Source organism: Ornithorhynchus anatinus, chromosome 5 (genome assembly GCF_004115215.2).
Source record: "Ornithorhynchus anatinus isolate Pmale09 chromosome 5, mOrnAna1.pri.v4, whole genome shotgun sequence".
Taxonomy (NCBI): Eukaryota; Metazoa; Chordata; class Mammalia; order Monotremata; family Ornithorhynchidae; genus Ornithorhynchus; species Ornithorhynchus anatinus.
The window spans coordinates 50,742,859-50,765,255 of NC_041732.1; the positions used below are offsets into that span (position 1 = coordinate 50,742,859).

Below are 22,397 nucleotides of genomic sequence, written 5' to 3' on the forward strand. Positions count from 1 at the left end.
GGAGAAGAGGAAATGACGGCTTAGTCAGGAAAGACCTCTTAGAAGAGATTTGCCTTTAATAAGACTTTGAGGGTAGGGAGAGTAACTGTCAGATACGAAGAGGGAGGGCCTTCCCGGCCAGCGGCAGGATGTGGGTGAGAGGTCGGCAGCAAGAGAGATGAGACTGAAGCACAGTGAGTAGGTTAGCGTGAGAGGAGTGAAATGTGTGGGCTGGGTTGCAATAGGAGAGTAGCAAAGTGAGGTAGGAGGGGACAAGGCGATTGAGTGCTTTAAAGTAGATGAGAAGGCGTTTCTATTTGATATTCATTCATTCATTCATTCAATAGTATTTATTGAGCTCTTACTATGTGAAGAGCACTGTACTAAGCGCTTGGAATGTACAAATCCGTAACAGATGAGACAGTCCCTGCCCTTTGACGGGCTTACAGTCTAATCGGGGGAGACGGACAGACGAGAACAATGGCAATGACTAGAATCAAGGGAACGGATGTGGATGGGCAACTACTGGAGGTTCTTGAGGAGTAGGGAAACATGAATTGAACCTTTTTGCAGAAAAATGATCCAGGCAACAGAGTGGAGTGGGGAGAGACAGGAGGCAGGGAGGTCAGCAAGGTTATGTCTATCAACTCTGTTGTACTGAACTCTCCCAAAAGCTTAATATGTTGCTGTGCACACAGTAACCACTCAATAAATATGATGCATTGATTGAATGATTGATCAACTGATTGATTCCAATGAGAAATGGCATTACTGTGGTTGAGCTATTCCCCTCTTCCCTGGAAAGTCAGTAGTCATGGCATTTTTTTCCTGTTAGATTTTCATTAATTTTCTTTTTTTATGAGTGGACCTAAATCCTGGAATGATATCTATCTGCTTAATGTGAACTACTTTGTCTCAGGTATCAGTCAATTAATCGATCAGTGGTATTTACTGGGCATTAGTATTGTAGTATTTATTAAGCACTCACTATGTGTCAAGTACTGTTCTAAGCATTGAGGTATAACAAGATAATGAGGTTGGAGACAGTCCCCGGCCGACAAGGGCCTCACAGTCTAAGTGAGCATATACTAGGTGAAGAGCACTGTCCTAGGAGCTTGGGAGAGTACAATAGAGTTGGTAGATAGTGTCTCTGCCGTCAGGGAGTTCACAATCAGGGCTGACAGGCTGAAGGGCTGGCTTCCCCAGAAGCCAAGAGGCGATAGTAGTCAGGGAGTTTTGGAGTTGAAAAACAAAAACATAAGAAGATTTTAATCTCTCACTTGCCTTGGGGCAGCCTGGTATTTGCCTGGCCTCACAAAGAATAAATCTATTGTGCAATTTAATTCCCACATGCCCAAGCATAATAAGAAATGAGGTAGGTGTCAAGCTTCTAAAACTTCCTCTTATTTCCAAATTTTCAATATATTCTGTTGGGAAAATCCTGCTGGGTATATCTGCACACTCTCATTTATCCTTTTCTCCTAATGACTTGGGGATTCATTTGAGGTATTGGGGCGGGGGGGGGGGGGGGGGGGGGGGGGGCGGGCGGTTGGTAGAAGTGAATGGAATATCGATAACCATTTGGAGTGAGCAATACTGAGGCCTGATGATCATGTCATCATCAGTCTGTGAAAAGAATTGCAGTCCAGTAGATGTTTTTCAAATTAATGCAGCTATATCAGCACCACAATGAACAGTACCTTCCTAACACTTTGAGCTCATTATGGGCAGGGAAACTGATGGCTAATTGTGCTCTATTGTAATCTCCCAAGTGCTTAGTACAGTGTTCTGCGCACATTAAGCGCTCAACAAATACTCTCGATGGATTTTAGCCCCTCTCGCCCTCCTCTTCATCGAGCAGGGTGGAAACGCAGTCCCATTAAATGAGTATAAACGCCTTTTGGGCAGAGATTGAGTCTCCTATTTTTTGTGTGTGTTGTATAATCCCAAGTGCCTAGTACAGTGATCTGATAGGGTAAGTACTAAATAAGTGTCACCGAATAATTGATTAATAACTCAATAAATAGTGAGGATCGAATGACCGTTTGACTGATCTCAATAAATTATTTTAAGAGAAGGTGAAAGCCTGAGGAACAAGCTAGGGCAAAGACAAATAATTTGAGCTGCCCACAAGATGGCAGCACATTTGACCAAAAAATTTAAAATTGCCTTCCGTAAATTTGGTCTGTTTATGAAATTTTAATTTCCACCACATAGAGATGTAATTTTTGACAATGATAAAATAATGATATGTTATTAGGGAATGATAAAAATGAATTTAGGTGCAAAAAGTCTGGCTATTTTAACTCCTTCCACCCCATTAAAAATAAATAAATAAGTAAAGCGTTCTGAAGCTCTTCTTTCATAATCCTGACACCCTGACATCCTGAGACCTGACAAGGTTGAGTAAACTGTTTGATTATTGAGGGTGCTGGTCTTACCGGACAAACATGGCTATATAGCGAGCTCAATGCTCTAAAACTGATTTATGTGCTTAAAAAGGAAAGGTCATGGTTTTGGTGTCCCAAATTGTTTCATTATCTACAAAATCTATTCAAAAGAGGAACTCCTTCTTGTGAACTAAAGTAGACCCCTTATTAAATATTTACTTATTTTTTATTTCAAAAAATTCAATTTCTACTTAACTGTGACAAGTTTTCATGATACATGCTATGTTTCTCCTTCATTCCTAAATGTGGAACCGTAAATTTGAAAGTACAAAAATGAACATTGAGGAATTACTTCTACAATGATAGCATATTGATGAATTTTTCTTCGATATTTTCCTTAGATTTTAGAGCAATATATTGACGTTGCCACATTAACTACTTGCCGATGGTATTAGCTTTTTCAGTATTCATTTTGAGGTGGCCATAAATTAATAAATTTACTCTTTAAAATGGATTTTATTATCAATTACAACGGGTACAGCAATATATCATTTCTTCTTCAGGATTAGGGCTGATTCCACTAATTAATCAAAGCTAAAATAGACCACCGATAGAATGGTACCTCCGGATAACTTCAATGGAGCTTAGTGTCGAAGCAGTGTGGCTTCGTGGAAAGAGCACGGACCAGGGAGTCAAGGGACCTGGGTTCCAATCCTGACTCTGCCACATGTGCGCTGTGTGACCTTGGGCAAGTTACTTCACTTCTCTGTGCCTCATCTTAGTACAGTGCCTGGCCCATAGTAACCGCTCAACGGATACCATGAAAAATCAAGACAGTTGCTCCTGAAGGGAAATCACTTCTGAATTCAAACGGAACAGCCATAGCCATACCCGGGTCGTTGCCTCCCACCCTTCTGAAGAGTTTAAAGTGTAGGGAGGAAACCTCACAGAGGTTGAGGTTGCCTCTTTGAAAATACCCAACGAGTTGGGCAGTGGCTGCACAAAAAAGCAGTGGGGAGAGACTGGACTATGAGTTCTAGACTGAGAGCTCATTGTGAGCAGGGAACGTGTCTGTTTCTTGTCGTATTGTACTCGCCCAGCACCTAGTTAGGTGCTTTGCACACAGTAAGCGCTCAGTAAGTATGACTGACTGAATGAATGAGACTCGGCCTCTTAAGAATTGGTGGAGTATTAAATCCCGGTGTCGTCACGGTTCTGGCGGATAGGGCCGGGAGCCAGGTGGGGCAAATCATGCTTCAGGGCATTGCCTTTCTAGCTAACTCTTTCTCTTGGGTCTCAAACTGGGATTCTGTCTCTGCTTTTCAGTCTCCCCCCACCCCCGAGAGGGCCAGAAGAGCTGACGGAGCCACTTAGCATCAACTGGGTGGGGGGGTGGTGACCCCCAAATCCTGACAGGAGCTCAGGACCCATTTTTAGAACTGGGTCACCCAGAACAGCCCAGGTCCCTTCATTCATTTTGATGGAGTTTGGATCATCGCAGCCATTGAGAAACAGCAGGGTCCAGTGCCTAGGACCTGGTTTCTAATCCCGGCTCCTCTATTTGTCTACTGTGTCACCTTGGGCGAGTCACCTAACTACTCTGTGCCTCAGCACCCTCCTCTTTAAAATGAGGATTCAGTACCTGTGCTCCCTCCTACTTAGACTGTGAGCCCCACGGGGGACCTGATGATATATCAGAAGAGCAGGGGCCTGAGAGTCAGAAGACCATGGGTTCTAATCCTAACTCCGCCACGGGTCTGCTGCATGGTTTTAGGTAAGCCGCTTCACTTCTCTGTGCCTCAGTTACCTCACCTGTAAGACGGGGATGAAGAACGTGTGCCCTGAGTGGGCATGGACTGCGTCCAACTGGGCTTGTTTGTATCCACCCCCCACGCTTAGTACAGTGCCTGCACATAGTAAGCACTTAATATCAAAATAATAGTAATAGTAGTAGTAATAGTAATAAACCCCAGGGCTTCGTACAGCGTGTGGTACATAGTGAGCCTTTAAATACCGTGGTTATTATAGCGGCCCAAAGACGGCTTTTTTCACTCCCTGGGACCACGGGGCTGAACATGGAAACTGGCTAGAGAGAAGGATCGAGAAGCACACGTGTAGGTTTGGGGGCCGAGGTGGGGGTCTCGACTCCCCGGAGCTCCGTGGCCCCACTTCTCCCAGGTGGGAAGGAAAGTCAGGCGAAGAAAAAATAAACCAACTTTATTTGGTGTGAGGGAGCCTCGTGTGGGGTATGAATATCGGGAAAGGGGAGAGGGAGTGGGAGGCGGTCAGTCATTCGGCCAGTTGGTGGTCAGTCATTCAGTCAGGCAGGCTGTTCATGCATTCATTCATTCAATATTATTTATTGAGCACTTACTATGTGCAGAGCACTGTACTAAGCACTTGGAATGTACAGTTTGGCAACAGATAGAGACAATCCCTGCCCATTGATGGGCTTACAGTCTAATCGGGGGAGAATAATGTTGGTATTTGTTAAGCGCTTACTATGTGCACAGCACTGTTCTAAGCGCTGGGGGAGACACAGGCTGTGGAACATCAGTCAATGGAGAAGCAGCGTGGCTCAGTGGAGAGAGCCCGGGTTTGGGAGTCAGAGGTCGTGGGTTGACTTTGGGCAAGTCACTTCACTTCTCTGGGCCTCAGTTAATTAATATTGGTATTGGTTAAGCGCTATGTGCTGAGCACTGTTCTAAGCGCTGGGGGAGATACGGGGTAATCAGGTTGTTCCACGTGAGGCTGATAATCTTAATCCCCATTTTCCAGATGAGGTAACTGAGGCACAGAGAAGTTTGAGAAGCAGCATGGCTCAATGGAAAGAGCCCGGGCTGGGGAGTCGGAGGTCATGGGTTGGAATCCCGGCTCTGCCACTTGCCAGCTGTGTGACTGTGGGCAAGTCACTTCACTTCTCTGGGCCTCAGTTCCCTCATCTGGAAAATGGGGATGAAGACTGTGAGCCCCACGTGGGACAACCTGATGACCCTGCATCTCCCCCAGCGCTTAGAACAGTGCTCAGCACATAGTAAGCGCTTAACCAATACCAACATTATTATGCCACTTGTCAGCTGTGTGACTGGGGGCAAGTCACTTCACTTCTCTGGGCCTCAGTTCCCTCATCTGGAAAATGGGGGTGAAGACTGTGAGCCTCATGTGGGACAACCTGATGACCCTGTATCTCCCCAGTGCTTAGAAGAGTGCTCTGCACATAGTAAGCGCTTAACAAATACCAACATTATTATTAACAGATATCACCACCACGGGCGAGCAGTGGGGTGTCAATCAGGCCCCGATGGGGGGGGCGGGGCGGTGCATTGAACAGGCGCAGGCGCAATGAAGGGGGGGGGGGCCCGCTGAACTGGCGCAGGCGCAGTGAAGGGAGGGCGCTGAGCAGGCGCAGTGAAAAGGGAGAGGGGGCGCGCCCCGCCCACCCCGAGCGGGCCTCGATGAGGTGTCAATCAGGCCTCTATGGGGCGGGGAGGGGGGGGGGGGTCGCTGGGCGGGCGCAGGCGCAGTGAAGGAGGGGGCTGAGCGGGCGCAGGCGCAGTGAAGAGGGAGAGGGGGCGCGCCCCGCCCACTCTGAGCGGGCCTCGATGGGGTGTCAATCAGGCCTTGAGGGGGAGGGGCGCTGAGCAGGCGCAGTGAAGGGGGAGGGGGGCGCGCCCCGCCCACCCCGAACGGGCCTCGATGGGGTGTCAATCAGGCCTCGATGGGGAGGGGGGAGCGGGCGCAGGCGCAGTGAAGAGGGAGCGGGGGAGGAGGGCGCCTCGCCCCGCCCACCCCGGACGGGCCTCGATGGGGTGTCAATCAGGCCTCGATGGGGAGGGGGCGCGGAGCGGGCGCAGGCGCAGTGAAGAGGGAGCGGGGGGGGGGGAGGGGGCCTCGCCCCGCCCACCCCGGACGGGCCTCGATGGGGTGTCAATCAGGCCTCGATGGGGAGGGGGCGCGGAGCGGGCGCAGGCGCAGTGAAGAGGGAGAGGGCGCGCGGGGGCCCCAGGAAGAGCGACTCCTTGCGGCGGGTGTGGGGACTCTCCAGCAGCGCGCAGAAGCCGTAGGCGGTGGGTCCGCGGGCCAGGTGCCGCAGCGACAGGGCCGCCTGCGACCGCGGGTCCCAGTCGGTGCGGACCACCACCCCCGCCGCTCCCCCCGCCCCTCCTCCCGCACCGCCCCCCGCACGCCCCCGCAGTCGCGGGGGGATGCAGAACTCGGGGATGGCGGCCGGGGTCAGCACCCTGCCGGAGGCGGAGGCCCAGGCTGCGGCCCGCCCCGCCCGGGACCGGCCCGCCCCGCCCTGCCGCAGCCGCTCCAGCCACCGCATCGCACTGCACCTCCCTGCACCTCCCTGCACCGCACTGCACCTCCCTGCACCTCCCTGCACCTCCCTGCACCGACCCTTTTCCCTCCGGGAGCCGGGGAAAAAAAGCAGCCCGGGCTTGGGAGCCAGACGTCGTGGGTTCTAATCCTCCCCGCGCCCGCTCCTCTGCTGAGCTGTCGTCGCCGCTCCGGGCCTCCGGGACCGCATCTGGCAGCAATAATATTCTGTTATTATAATAATAATATTCTGTTATTAGTCTTAACAGAAGAATAAGAATGGCATCTGTTAAGCGCTCGCTATGTGCCAAGCCTGCAAAGTACAATACAGTAATAATAATAATGGCATCCGTTAACGCTTAATATGTGCCAGCCCTGGAAAGTACAATACAACAATAATAATAATAATAATGGCATCTGTTAACGCTCACTATGTGCCAAGCCTGCAAAGTACAATACAGTAAGGATAATAATAATGGCCTCTGTTGAGCGCTTACTATGTGCCAAGCCTGGACAATACAATACTGTAATAATAATAATGGTATCTGTTAACGCTCACTATGTGCCAAGCCTGGAAAATACAATACAGCAATAATAATAATAATAACAGTAATGGCCTCTGTTAAGTGCTTACTATGTGCCAAGCCTGGAAAATACAATACAGTAATAATAATAATAATAATAATAATAATGGCATCTGTTAATGCTCACTATGTACCAAGCCTGGAAAATACAATACAGTAATAATAATGATAATGGCATCTGTTAACACTCACTATGTGCCAAGCCTGGAAAATACAATACAGTAATAATAATGATAATGGCATCTGTTAACACTCACTATGTGCCAAGCCTGGAAAATACAATACAGTAATAATAATGATAATGGCATCTGTTAATGCTTATTATGTGCCAAGCCTATAAAGTACAATACAGTAAGAATGGGAGTCAGATGTCATGGGTTCTAATCCTCCCCTTTCCCCCTCATCTGCTGTACTGTCTTTACTTCTCCGGGCCTCAGTGACCGCCTCTGTCATCATCATCATCATCATCATAATGGCATCTGATAACGCTTACTATGTGCCAAGCCTGGAAAGTACAATATAGTAAGAATGGGAGTCAGATGTCATGGGTTCTAATCCTCCCCTCCCCCACACCTCTGCTGTGCTGTCTTTATTTCTCTGGGCCTCAGTGACCCCGTCTGTCATCATCAGAATATTAATAATAATAATGGCATCTGTTAAGCGCTTACTATGTGCCAAGCCCGGAAAGTGCAATGGAGTAAGAATGGGAGTCAGACGTCGTGGGTTCTAATCCTCCCCTCGCCCACTCCTCTGCTGGGCTGTCTTCACTTCTCCGGGCCTCAGTGACCGCCTCTGTCATAATAATAATAATAATAATAATAATAATAATAATAATGATAGCATCTGTTAAGCGCTTACTATGTGCCAAGCTTGGAAAGTACAATATAGTAAGAAAGAGGGACCATCCAGGCCCCAAGCGGGCTGAGGGTCTTAGAGGGTGGCGGGAGACGGACGTCAATACGAGTAAAGAGGCATCGATGCAAATAAATAGAAATCGAGATTCAGTTCATTCAATCGTTATTTATTGAGCGCTCACTGTGTGCAGGACATTGTACTAAGCGCTTGGAAAGCACAGTACAGCAATAAAGGGAGACAAGCCCTGCCCCAAACGGGCTGACACTCTGGGGACGTGGGAGGGAGGGTTTCTAAATGCTGGGGTTGATACAAGGTCATCAGATGAGAAGCAGCGTGACTCAGTGGAAAGAGCACGGGCTTTGGAGTCAGAGGTCATGGGTTCGAATCCTGCCTCGGCCACTTGTCAGCTGTGTGACTGTGGGCAAGTCACTTCTCTGTGCCTCAGTTACCTCATCTGTAAAATGGGGATTAAGACTGTGAGCCTCACACGGGGCAACCTGAGTCCCCCGTGTCTACCCCAGCGCTTAGAACAGTGCTCTGCACCTAGTAAGCGCTTAACAAATACCAACATTATTAGATTGGCCCCCTTAGGGCTGACAGTCTTCATCCCCAGTTTTTCATTCAATCGTATTTATTGAGCGCTTACCACCTGTCAGCTGTGTGACTGTGGGCAAGTCACTTCACTTCTCTGGGCCTCAGTTACCTCATCTGTAAAATGGGGATTACCTGTGACCTCACGTGGGACAACCTGATGACCCTGTATCTACCCCAGTGCTTAGAACAGTGCTCTGCACATAATAAGCACTTAACAAATACCAACATTATTATGTGCCGAACATTCATTCATTAGTATTTATTGAGCGCTTACTAGGTGCAGAACACTGTACTAAGCGCTTGGAATGGACAATCCGGCAACAGATAGAGACCATCCCTGCCCAATGACGGGCTCACATTTTTCAGCTGAGGTCACTGAGGCCCAGAGAAGTGAAGTGAGTTGCCCAAGGTCACACAGCTGCCAAGTGGCGGAGCCGGGATTAGAACCCACGACCTCTGAGTCCCAAGCCCGGGCTCTTTCCATGGAGCCACGCTGCTTCTCTATGGGGATTAAAAAAGGTGAGCCCCAAGGGGGACAATCTGATTACCCTCTATCAACCCCAGCCCTCAGAACAGTGCTCAGCACATAGTAAGCGCTTAACAAATACCATAATAATAATAATTATTATTATTATGCAACCCACACACCCGCACGGAGAGTCGGGCAACCTTCCCCACCCCGCAAGAGGCCTCCGATCCAAACCATTTTCCAACGCTTCCACCTCACCCCACCACCTGCAGGACTTCCCCATCCCCCCCGCCCCACAGCACTTAGTTATCTATCTATAATTCCATTTATTTTTTATCGACGCCTGTTTACTTCTATTGACGTCCGTCTCCCCCTCCCTCCCCAGACTGTCAGCCCCTTTGGGGCCGGGATTGTCTCCCTTTATTGCTCTTTTGTACTTTCCAAGCGCTTAGTACAGTGCTCTGCACACAGTAAGCGCTCAATCAATACGATCGAGTGAATGAATCTATAATTCTCTTTATATTGATGCCTGTTTATTTGTATTGACGTCTGTCTCCCCCTCCCTCCCCAGAGTGTCAGCCCATTTGGGGCCGGGATTGTCTCCCTTTATTGCTCTTTTGTACTTTCCAAGCGCTTAGTCCAGTGTTCTGCACACAGTAAGCGCTCAATAAATACAAATGAAGGAACTGAATCTATATTTCTGTTTATTTCTATCGATGTCTGTTTGCTTGCATTGACGTCTCTCTCCCCCTCCCTCCCCAGACTGTTGTGGACCGGGATTGTCTCCCTTTATTGCTCTTTTGTACTTTCCAAGCGCTTAGTACAGTGCTCCGCACACACTAAGCGCTCAATAAATACGATTGAGTGAATGAATCTATAATTCTGCTTCTATTGATGCCTGTTTACTTGTATCGACATCTGTCTCCCCCACTCCCCAGACCGTCAGCCCCTTTGGGGCAGGGATCGTCTCTCTTTATTGTGCTTTCCAAGCGCTTAGTGTGTGCGGAGCACCGTACTAAGCGCTCAATAAAGACGATTGAATGAATGAAATGAATCTATAATTCTGTTTAAAGTGATGCCCGTTTACTCGTATCGACGTCTGGCTCCCTCCCTTCTGGACTGCGAGCCCGTAGTGGGCCCGGATTGTCTCTCTTTGTTCCTCTTTTGTACTTTCCAAGCGCTTAGTCCAGTCCTCTGCACACAGCAAGCGCTCAATAAATACGTTTGAAGGAATGAATGACGCCACGTCCCTTACTCGGGTCCCCAAGCAGCCAGCCCCAAAGTGTTGGAATGGTCAGGATGGATTTATTTTGCCCAGGTAATAGCATATTTCTCCCAGAACAACAAAAACTACCAATCCCCCCTTTTGAAGCTGCTCTCTGCCAGATCCCCAAGGTGTGGGGGGGAGGGAGACCCACCCCTTGCCCTCTGGCAAGTGTTGGAATGGTCAGGATGGATTTATTTTGCTACCTGGGGATCGTTTGGAATGACCGCTGTGCAACGCCCAAGTAATAGCTGTCACCTCCTCCAAGAGGCCTTCCCAGACTGAGCTGCCCATTTTCCCTCTGATCCCTCTGCTGCCTCTCCCCCCTTCACCTCCCCTCAGCTAAGCCCCCTTTCCCCCCTTTCCCTCCGCTCCTCCCCCTCTCCCTTCTCAGCACTGTGCTCATTTGTATATATTTTTATTACCCCATTTATTTTGTTAATGAGGTGTACATCCCCTTGATTCTATTTATTGCTATTGTTTTAATGAGACGTACATCCCCTTGATTCTATTTATTGCTATTGTTTTCGTCTGCCTCCCCCGATTAGACTATAAGCCCGTCAATGGGCAGGGACTGTCTCTGTTGCCGAATTGTACATACCAAGTGCTTAGTACAGTGCTCTGCACATAGTAAGCGCTCAATAAATACTATCGAATGAATGAATAATAGCATATTTCTCCCAGAACAACAACAAAAAGCTCGGAATCCCCCCCTTTTGAAGTTGCTCTCGTCTCTGCCAGATCCCCAAGGTGGGGAGGGAGGGAGACATTCATTCGGTAGCATTTATTGAGGGCTTACTATGTGCAGAGCACTGTACTAAGCGCTTGGAATGGACAAATCGGTACAGATAGAGACAGTCCCTGCCCTTTGACGGGTTTACGGTCTAATCGGGGAGACGGGCAGACAAGAACAATGGCAATAAATAGAGTGAAGGGGAAAAACATCTCATAAAAACAATGGCAAATAAATAGAATCAGGGTGATGTCCATTCCAAGCGCTTAGTACAGTGCTCTGCAAGTAGTAAGCGCTCACTAAATACTATTGCATGAAAAGAACAGTGGCAATAAATAGAATCAAGGGGAAAAACATCTCATAAAAACAATGGCAAATAGAATCAGGGTGATGTCCATTCCAAGCGCTTAGTACAGTGCTCTGCCCGAAGTAAGCGCTCACTACATACTATTGCATGAAAAGAACAGTGGCAATAAATAGAATCAAGGGGAAAAACATCTCATAAAAACAATGGCAAATAGAATCAGGGTGATGTCCATTCCAAGCGCTTAGTACAGTGCTCTGCACGTAGTAAGCGCTCACTACATACTATTGCATGAAAAGAACAATGGCAATAAATAGAATCAAGGGGAAAAACATCTCATAAAAACAATGGCAAATAGAATCAGGGTGATGTCCATTCCAAGCGCTTAGTACAGTGCTCTGCGCGTAGTAAGCGCTCACTACATACTATTGCATGAAAAGAACAATGGCAATAAATAGAATCAAGGGGAAAAACATCTCATAAAAACAATGGCAAATAGAATCAGGGTGATGTCCATTCCAAGCGCTTAGTACAGTGCTCTGCGCGTAGTAAGCGCTCACTACATACTACTGCATGAAAAGAACAGTGGCAATAAATAGAATCAAGGGGAAGAACATATTAAAACGATAGCCATGCTGGAGCACGCAGGCTGTGAAAAGCAGAAGGAGGAGGAAAAGCATAGAAACCATGCAGCGGGGCCTTCCTTACCTACTTCGAAATGAGTCGATGTCCCTTGCTGGTCTCCAGGGAGGTGGCTCCTCTGAGGGTGGGCTACCAGGGTCAGAGGCCCACTGGCCAAGGCTGGTCAGGCTTTGGCTTTATAGCGGTGACCGGGACCTGCTGCCAATAAGCAGGCAGGGCCACCGAGCTCCCGCCCCTGGAGAGGCCCTGGGATGACATCCCTTCCTGGCTAACCCCACATCCCTCCCTCCTTTCCCTCCTTCCCTCCCCCTTCTCACAGCCACGTGGCTGCTGGAGTTGAGAAACTTTAGGGAAGCGGTAGGAGGGACTTTTTTGGGGGGGATGGTGTTTGTTAATAATGATGTTGGTATTTGTTAAGCGCTTACTAGGTGCGGAGCGCCGTTCGAAGCGCTGGGGGAGAGGCAGGGTCATCGGGTTGTCCCACCTGAGGCTCATAGTGAATCCCCCATTTGACAGATGAGGGAACTGAGGCACAGAGAATGATAATGTTGGTATTTGTTAAGCGCTTACTAGGTGCGGAGCGCCGTTCTAAGCGCTGGGGGAGAGGCAGGGTCATCGGGTTGTCCCACCTGAGGCTCACGGTGAATCCCCCATTTGACAGATGAGGGAACTGAGGCACAGAGAATGATAATGATGGTATTTGTTAAGCGCTTACTAGGTGCGGAGCGCCGTTCTAAGCGCTGGGGGAGAGGCAGGGTCATCGGGTTGTCCCACCTGAGGCTCACAGTGAATCCCCCATTTGACAGATGAGGGAACTGAGGCACAGAGAATGATAATGTTGGTATTTGTTAAGCGCTTATTAGGTGCGGAGCGCCGTTCTAAGCGCTGGGGGAGAGGCAGGGTCATCGGGTTGTCCCACCTGAGGCTCATAGTGAATCCCCCATTTGACAGATGAGGGAACTGAGGCACAGAGAATGATAATGTTGGTATTTGTTAAGCACTTACTAGGTGCGGAGCGCTGTTCTAAGCGCGGGGGGAGAGACAGGGTCATCGGGCTGTCCCACGTGAGCTCACAGTGAATTCCCATTTGACAGATGAGGGAACTGAGGCACAGAGAATGATAATGTTGGTATTTGTTAAGCGCTTACTAGGTGCGGAGCGCTGTTCTAAGCGCTGGGGGAGAGGCAGGGTCATCGGGTTGTCCCACGTGAGGCTCACAGTGAATTCCCATTTGACTGATGAGGGAACTGAGGCACAGAGAAGTGAAGTGACTTGCCCACCGTCACACAGCTGACAAGTGGCAGAGCCGGCATTTGAACCTATGACATCTGACTCCCAAGCCCGGGCTCTTGCCACTGAGCCACGCTGCTTCTCTAAAGCGCTTACTATGTTCTAAGCATTGGATAGGGGGACCAGGTTGTCCCCCAGTGGGGCTCACAGTCTTAATCCCGGCTCTACCACTTGTCAGCTGTGTGACTGTGGGCAAGTCACTTAACTTCTCTGTGCCTCAGTTACCTCATCTGTAAAATGGGGATTAAGACTGTGAGCCCCAAGTGGGACAACCTAATTATCCTGTATTTACTCCAGCGCTTAGAACAGTGCTCTGCACATAGTAAGCGCTTAACAAATACCAACATCATTATTAATCCCCATTTTACAGATGAGGGAACTGAGGCCCAGAGAACTGAAGCGACTCACCCAAGGTCACACAGCAGACAAGTGGCAGAGCTGGGATTAGGAGCCATGACCTTCTGATTTCTGATAGCCAGTCGATCAGAGGCATATACTGAATACTTACTGTGTGCAGAATCAATCGATTGTATTTAATTGATCGCTTATTATGTATAGATCACTGTACGGTGTGTGTATATTTGTATATATTATTTATTACTCTATTTTATTAATGATGTGTATACATCTGTGATTCTATTTATTTATTTTGATGGTATTGATGCCTGATTACTTGTTTTATTTTGCTGTCTCCCCCTTTTAATAATAACGTTGGTATTTGTTAAGCGCTTACTATGTGCACTGTTCTAAGCTCTGGGGTAGATACAGGGTAATCACGTTATCCCACTTGAGGCTCACAGTCTTCATCCCCATTTTTTACAGATGAGGGAACTGAGGCACAGAGAAGTGAAGTGACTTGCCCACAGTCACACAGCTGACAAGTGGCAGAGCCGGGATTCGAACCCATGACCTTTGACTCTCGAGCCCGTGCTCTTTCCACTGAGCCATGCTGCTTCTCTTCTTTTAGACTGAGCCCATTGTTGGGCAGGGATCGTCTCCATCTGTTGCCCAATTGTACATTCCCAGCGCTTAATACAGTGCTCTGCACACAGTAAGTGCTCAATAAATACGACTGAGTAAATGAATGCTTGGGCGAGTACAATAAAATAGACTTGGAAGGCACATTCCCTGTCCACAATGAGTTTAGTCTAGGGGAGTTTACAGTCTACAATGTAGAGGTAGTAAAGTAATAATGGAACCTCATTTCATTCAGTCATATTTATTGAGCGCTTTCTGTGTGCAGAGCACTGTACTAAATGCTCGAAGACGGTACTAAGCACTTGAGCACCATGCTAAGTGCTTGAGCACTGTACTAAGCGCTGAACCTAAAGTTTCAGCCTGCGATTGCTGCCCAGATATAGGTTACGAAAGCACTTGGAGCCATAGGGAGAGAGGAGTAATAATAATGATAATAATAATGGTATTTGTTAAGTGCTTATTATGTGCCAAGCTCTGTACTAAGTGCTGGGGTGGGTACGAGCAAATCAGGCGGGACACAGTCCCTGTCCTGCGTGGGGCTCACAGTCTTAATCCCCATGGAGAAGCAGTGTAGCTCAGTGGAAAGAGCCCGGGCTTGGGAGTCAGAGGTCTTGGGTTCTAATCCCTACTCTGCACTTGTCTGCTGTGTGACCTCGGGCAAGTCACTTAACTTCTCTGGGCCTCCATTACCTCATCTGTAAAAATGGGGATTAAGACTGTGAGCCTCATGTGGGACAACCTGATTACTCTGTATCTCCCCCAGCGCTTAGAACGGTGCCCTGCACATAGTAAGCGCTTAACAAATAGCATAATTATTTTACAGATAGCAGGGCCTAATGGAAAGAGCATGGGCCTGGGAGTCGGAGGACCTGGGTTCTGATCCCGGCTCTGCCAGTTGCTTGCTGTGTGACCCTTGGGCAAGTCACTTCACTTCTCTGAGCCTCAGTTCTCCTGTTCTCCCTCCTACTTAGACTGTGAGCCCCATGCGGGACAAGGACCGAGTCCAACCTAATTAACGTATAGCTATCCTAGCGCTTAAAACAGTGTTTGACACATAGTAAGCTCTTAACAAATACAATTTTAACCACCACCCCCGACAAGAAAAAGTCCTGTCACTTGAAGGAGGGAGTTGTCGCTTCTCAGGTTCATAAAAGTAACTATGAGCCCCAAGCAGGACAGGGTCTGTGTCCAACCTGATTATCTTGTATCTAGCCGAGCGCTTAGTACAGTGCTTGGTATAGAATAAACACTTAACAAGATGCCATAATTATAAATTAAAATGATTGAAGGGAGTTGAAGGGGCTTGTTAGACGAGGAAGAAAAAGGGATCTTTCCGAGTTGATAATGTTTTATTTTCTATTTCTATAGCATCAACAGCTGCTATATATTGCTTAATTTAAACCTACTTGTCTTCAGTCTTAAATTGTAGCTGTTATAGGAATGGGATTGCAATTTTCACTTCTTCTGTGTTCTCCAAGGGCCTAGTGGGTACTCATTAAAAAGGCTTTGTTGATGATAATGATGATGAAATGATAAGATGATGATGATGATGATGATTTTTGAGTAGGCAAAAGAACGGTCAAGTGAGCGGAGTAAGAAAATGAAAGTCAGGACTCTGGCATTCAGTCCACACCCTCTCAAGGGCTCCATCAGACAACATCCTCATCAATTCCTCAGATCCTGGTCATCTTCAGTCCTCTCCATTACCCGCCGTCCTTACATTACACTTTCTTCTCTTACAGTTCCGGGAACACCCTCCCTCCTTTTCCTTTGTTAACTTCCTTCTTGGTCTAGTGGAAAGAACACAGGCCTGGGAGTCAGAGGACGTGGATTCGAATCTGGACTCTGCCACCTGCCTGCTGTGTGTCTTGGGTAAGTCACCTCGCTTCTCTGTGCCTCCATTTCCTCATCTGTCAAATGGGGATTCAGTAACCTTTTCTTCCTCCCCGTAGCCGGTGAGCCCCATGTGGCTGGTTTCTGACCTGGTTCTCTTGTATCTACCCCAGTGCTTGGCACAGAGTAAACACTTCACAAATATCCCAGTTGTTATTATTCATGACAAAGGATCAGATCTCTATTTTAAATCGGGCACCACAAGGTCCCCATGATTGCCTGAAGCAAAGAAATCACAACCCTGCTGATGACCCATTTGTAGCCATTGAGTGGAGAGGCCCACAGGCTTGGGAATCGGAGGACCTGGGTTCTAATCCCGGCCCTGGCACTTGCTGCGGGGTGACCTTGGGCAAATCACTTTAAGTACTCTGTGCCTCGGTTTCCTCAAGTGTAAAATGGAGAGAGATTCAATAACCTGTCCTTCCTCCTACTTAGGCTGTGAGCCGCATGAGGGTCAGGGACTGTTTCCAATGGGATGTTTTTGTATCTACCCCCCTACTTAGCGCAGTGTTTGGCACATGGTAAATGCTTATCAAATACCACAATTATTATTATTATTACTTCTCTCTCATCTCTTCCCATGTAGTCAGTGAAAAGGGGAAATACCCCAAATCCTCAAAAATAATAAAAGTCACTGAGGCACAGGGAAGTTAGGTGACTTGCCCAATGTCACACAGCACACGAGTGGCAGAGCTGGGATTAAAACCCATGACCTTCTGACTCCCAGGCCCTCACTCTACCCACCACACTATGCTGCTTCTCTAAAGATACACCTCGTTTTTGTACAGCCTGGTTTTACGGTCCTGCAAAACCCCACATTAATGAAAACTGGTGAACTACTCATTGTGTCTGACACCATCTGCAGGCACACAAATTATTTCTTCCAAGACCACCAAATGCTGTATCCAAATAGGCTGTCAGTATTGGACAAACATTTCTTAATTCCCTAACAGTGTTCTCGCCAAAATGTGTAGAAAACTGCTAGTGAGTGAACCAAACATAGTCGATGATCTGTTCTGGGAGGTTTAGTCATTCACCTATTTAGTCTGTCAGTCAATTGGAATTTTTAAGTGCTTACTGTACTAAACGCTTGGGAGAGTACACTCTAATGATATGAGGCACATTCCCTCCCCACAACGAGCTTACAGCCTAGAGAGGGAGACAGATGTTAATATAAATAAATTAATTACAGATAGGTGCATAAATGCTTTGGGGCTGGGAGGGGCTGATGAATGAAGGGAGTAAACCAGGGCGACGCAGAAGGGAATGGGAGAAGAGGAAAGGAAGGTTAAGTCAGGGAAGACCTCTTGGAGGAAATGTGCCTTTAATTAGGTTTTGAACGAGGGAAAGTAATTGTTTGCCACATATGAAGAGGGAAGGCTCAGTGGCAAGAGCCCGGGCTTGGGAGTCAGAGGTCATGGGTTCGAATACGGCTCTGCCACTTGTCAGCTGTGTGACTGTGGGCAAGTCACTTCACTTCTCTGTGCCTCAGTTATTGCATCTGTAAAATGGGGGTTAACTGTGAGCCTCATGTGGGACAACCTGATTCCCCTGTATCTTCCCCAGCGCTTAGAACAGTGCTTGGCATATAGTCAGCGCTTAATAAGTACAACTAGAAGCAGGATGTGGGCGAGGGGTCGGCTCAGACGCAGGAAGCACCTGCCTCGCCTCTCTCCTAACATGCCGAGGCTTCCCGCGGGAGGGCCAGGGGTGGCCGCAACCCCCCAAGGAGGCAAAGGGCACTACTTTCTCTAGTGGAAGGCGAGGAAACTGGCCTGGTTAGAGCCCCCAGCTCCCCATCTGGCCCTGACCAGAGACATGCCTACATCTGTGAGCAGGGCCCAGGCACTGGGAGGCTGGGCTGCTGACCCAATGGCTTTGGCCAGGGTCCCTGTGGTCTCCAGGCGGCTGCTGAGCCCCTCTCCCTGGAAAGCCTGGTTCCGTCAGCGGAGGGGGTTGAGGACGGTTCTCCCCTTCCTAATTCGATAAGAAGCTCCGCTAGATGACCTCTCTGGAGCATTTCCCACAATATAATTCTAATTCCTCGAAAGGGGATGATTTATCTCTGTAATCAAGTTTCCAGTATAGAGTCCTGCACACACTGAGTGCTTAATAATTGTTAGTAACTGAAGGTTCAATTTTTAAAGGTTTGCTCGTGTGTAAATTAGAGCTGCGTTTATTTCTTTAAAGAAGTACTGGAGGTCTTCATAAAGAGGTCTTCATAGAAGTAATGGAGACCTTGGAAGTTGCTTTAAAGCATTTGAAAATGTTCTCTGTGGGCAGGGAACATGTCTACCAACTCTGTTGTACTTTACCAAGCACTTAGTAGAGTGCTCAGCACACACTAAGCACTCAGTAAATGCTATTGATTAATTGTTGGATTGATTCATTATCCTTACTCTCTTTGGGCCAAGAGAGCATAGAAGTAGCGTGGCTCAGTGGCAAGAGGCCGGGCTTGGGAGTCAGAGGTCTTGGGATAGAATACCGGCTCTGCCACTTGTCAGCTGTGTGACTCTGGGCAAGTCTCTTCACTTCTCTGTGCCTCAGTTACCTCATCTGTAAAATGGGGATTAACTGTGAGCCTCACGTGGGACTACCTGATTACCCTGTATCTTCCCCAGCGCTTACAACAGTGCTTGGCATATAGTAAACGCTTAACAAGTACCATTATTATTATTAATTTTATGCCATGTTATATGATCGTGATGAAAGTCAAAAGTACTAATACTACATTACTTAAAGGCTTTCTCCTCAAGGACAGTGGCCACTTAAGAAACTACCGAAACTGAACTTTGATTCCTAGAGTTCATTCAATAATATTTATTGAGCGCTTACTATGTGCAGAGCACTGTACTAAGTGCTTGGAATGTACAAATCGGTAAAAGATAGAGACAGTCCCTGCCCTTTGACGGGCTTACAGTCTAATCGGGGGAGACAGACAGACAAGAACAATGGCAATGTCTGACTCTGGCCAGGTTTACACCACCGAAGCAAAGTAGAGGATTCGAGTTTGGAAACTTGTAGAGAGCCAATATCAACAATATCAACAATATCAACTTGTTTTTGGATTGATCTAACTAGATTGGCTCTCTTTGCTGACTGAATTAATCAGGCACTTACACAACTCTCTGTTTCACTTTGGCAGTATACATGACCTCTGCAATTAGATGTAGATTTAAATCTACAAAACATTTTTGATCTGATTATGTCGTATCTTTCCTAATGCTTAGCCCAGTGATTGGCATCTAGTATGTGCTTTCATAAATACCATTATTAATTCATTTTATGATTAATTCATTTATATGCACAGAAGAGTTCCCTTCTCTCTCTCTCTATTAATTTTTTAAGCACACTATTTAACCCATAGTTCTCTCATGACAGTGGTCGAAGAAAACTTTGCGGACTTTGCATTGTGTTCAACTGTTGTATGGCAGAGACAAGTCGATTTCTACTAGTGCTAGAAGGGAGTGGTGGTTGAAAGTGTTTCCTCTGCTATCCAAAACCAGCTCATCTCCTGCAGAATTTCTTTATATACAGTTGGTACAGCATCCAATTTTGCATGTGATCGAAGAGCACTATAAATCTTATATACCCTAAGTCGGGCAGCAGGAAGTTTCCTAAAATAAAATAGTCAGAGCATTTTCTCAGCCCTGCCTTTTTCTCCTCATTATAGAGGTTAGGTGGGCAAATATCCACTGATAAACCAGCCAGGGATCCTAACCTTGCTAATCCCTTTTCCCTCTGCTCCCTCTCTGCCTCCCCTTCACCTCCCCTCAGCTAAGCCCCCTTTATCCCCTTTCCCTCTGCTCCTCCCCCTCTCCCTCCCCACAGCACTGTGCTCATTTGCTCATTTGTATATATTTTTATTACCCTATTAATTTTGTTAATGAGATGTACATCCCCTTGTTTCTATTTACTGCTACTGTTTTTGTCTGTCTGTCTTCCCCGATTAGACTATAAGCCCGTCAATAGGCAGGGATTGTCTCTATCTGTTGCCGGATTGTGTATTCCAAGTGCTTAGTACAGTGCTCTGCACATAGTAAGCGCTCAATAAATACTATTGGATGAATGAATGAATGCTAAGGGAGGGACAACTCCATCCTGTCTCAGGAGTTTGAAATGCAAAGCTCCTCGATAAGGCATTTATTCTGGACGGGATGAAAAAACTGGGGGAGAATATGTGATGTGCTCAAGGAAATGGCAGCTTGGCCAGGCAAAATGGAGTCCAGGCCTAAAGGCCTGTCACACTCCGCCCCTTGGTATCCTGCCACTCCTAGGCACTCTAGTCACCAGAGTTACTCTTGGTCACTTAAGCAAGATGTTTATGAAGCAATCAAGCAGGCTGAGAGACAAAACAGTTCAGTAGGGACAGGCTGAAAAGAAAGGGACTAGTTCTTGGTCCTGACCATTGTGCTTCCACACAGTCCTTGGCATGGCTTTTGATTGGGAGGCAGCCTGGCCTAGTGGATAAAGCACAGGCCTGGAAGTCAGAAGGACCTGGGTTCTAATCCTGGCTCTGCCACGTGTCCGCTATGTGACCTTGCGTAAACCACTTAACTTCTCTGTGCTTCAGTGTCCTCATCCCTAAAATGGGGATTGAGACTGGGACCCCTCTGTGGGATGTGACTGTGTCCAACCCGATTATCTTTTTATCTACCCCGATGCTTAGAACAGTGCCTGGCACATAGTAAACACTTAAAAAAAACACTATTAATTAAATCAAATTAATTAATTAATTTCTGAGGAATACCAATCAATCAATAGTATCTATCGCGCACTCACTCTGTGCAGAGATTATACTAAATGCTTGGGAGAGTACAATAGAGTTAGTAGAAATGATCCCTGCTCTCAAGGAGTTTACAATCTAGCAGAGGAAGCATTCATTAAATTACAGTACAAGTAGGCAGAATACTTTTGTAACTTGCTGTTAATATTAAAATACAAATTTCCCTTCTGATCTAACAAAACCCCTGTTTGTTGTCCTTCAGGGAATGGCAGAGATAAACCTCTATTTGATAGGGGGGAATGCATGTTCATTCATGCATTCATTCGATCGTATTTATTTAGCCCTTACTGTGTGCAGAGCACTGTACTAAGCGCTTGAAATGTACAAATCGGCAACAGATAGAGACAATCCCTGCCCAACAACGCATGTAATTGGTAGCAAAAGAACTTAGAGCTTTGTACTCTTCAGTCTGTTCATAGATAGTAATTTTGAAATTCAACTTTTCCTCCTGATCCAGTCTTGCTACTTACTCTGGAAACCATCCGTCTCAACACTACATTTCGCCTGGTTCAGAGGAACAGAGACATAGGAGGGAGGGGGAGATGCTAATGGGATAGAGTGGAAATGGAGGGGAGGGGAAGTGGGTGAGGCGACCTTACACTGGTGAGGGAGACTGGGGAGATCCTCAGCAGTGGCAATAAAAGGTGCTGGCATGCAGTCGATTTTATAGTGAGTTATGAAGCAATCCTTTAGGCTGTGAGCTCGTTGTGGGCAGGGAATTTCACTCTTTACTGTTGTATTGTACTTTCCCAAGGGCTTAGTACAGCGCTCTGCACACAGCCGGCCTTTAATAAATATGATGGAATGACTCTAATGAATGAAAACAAATATGACCTATACTAGGGGTTTTTCAAGCTTGCTGGTGGCACCTGATAGGGAATTGAAACAGGACCTAACAGCAACAACCATCACTGTCTTCGCTATTTTAAGAAAGATGACCGTTGCTGCCGTTTCCTTTATTCATCTCCTGCTAAACTTCTCTCTTGTCACTACCTGCCTTCCACTTGGTTCCTCAGCAGCAATTAAGTTGTCTGGCACCAGGTGCCTCTGGATACCTGCCAATGATCTTGGCCTGCCTGCACACTTTTTTTTTTTTTGCTCATTATTAAGTTATTTAACCCAACATGATTGGAACTGCATTTCTAGGTTGTGGCTTTGACATGATACAAGAAACAAGATAACGTCCGAGCACCAGAAAGACATGCTGAGGTTATATAGCCAGGCATCAGATTAGATAATAATAATAATAATTACGGTATTTGTTAAGCGCTTACTCTGTGCCAAGTACTATTCCAAGCACTGGGGTAGAGACGAGG

The 22,397-nt window shown here is 47.1% G+C and overlaps 1 long non-coding RNA gene across 1 annotated transcript; it reads right to left on the reverse strand.

Annotated features, from left to right (window-relative positions):
- Window positions 1-6,556: 6,556 nt before the first annotated feature.
- On the reverse strand, window positions 6,557-12,368 carry LOC114812240. The gene is made up of 3 exons (XR_003759892.2): window positions 12,201-12,368; window positions 7,942-8,065; window positions 6,557-6,900 (listed from the first exon to the last, which is right to left on the reverse strand). It is a non-coding gene; the product is annotated as an uncharacterized LOC114812240 (long non-coding RNA).
- Between the last annotated feature and the right edge of the window lie 10,029 nt (window positions 12,369-22,397).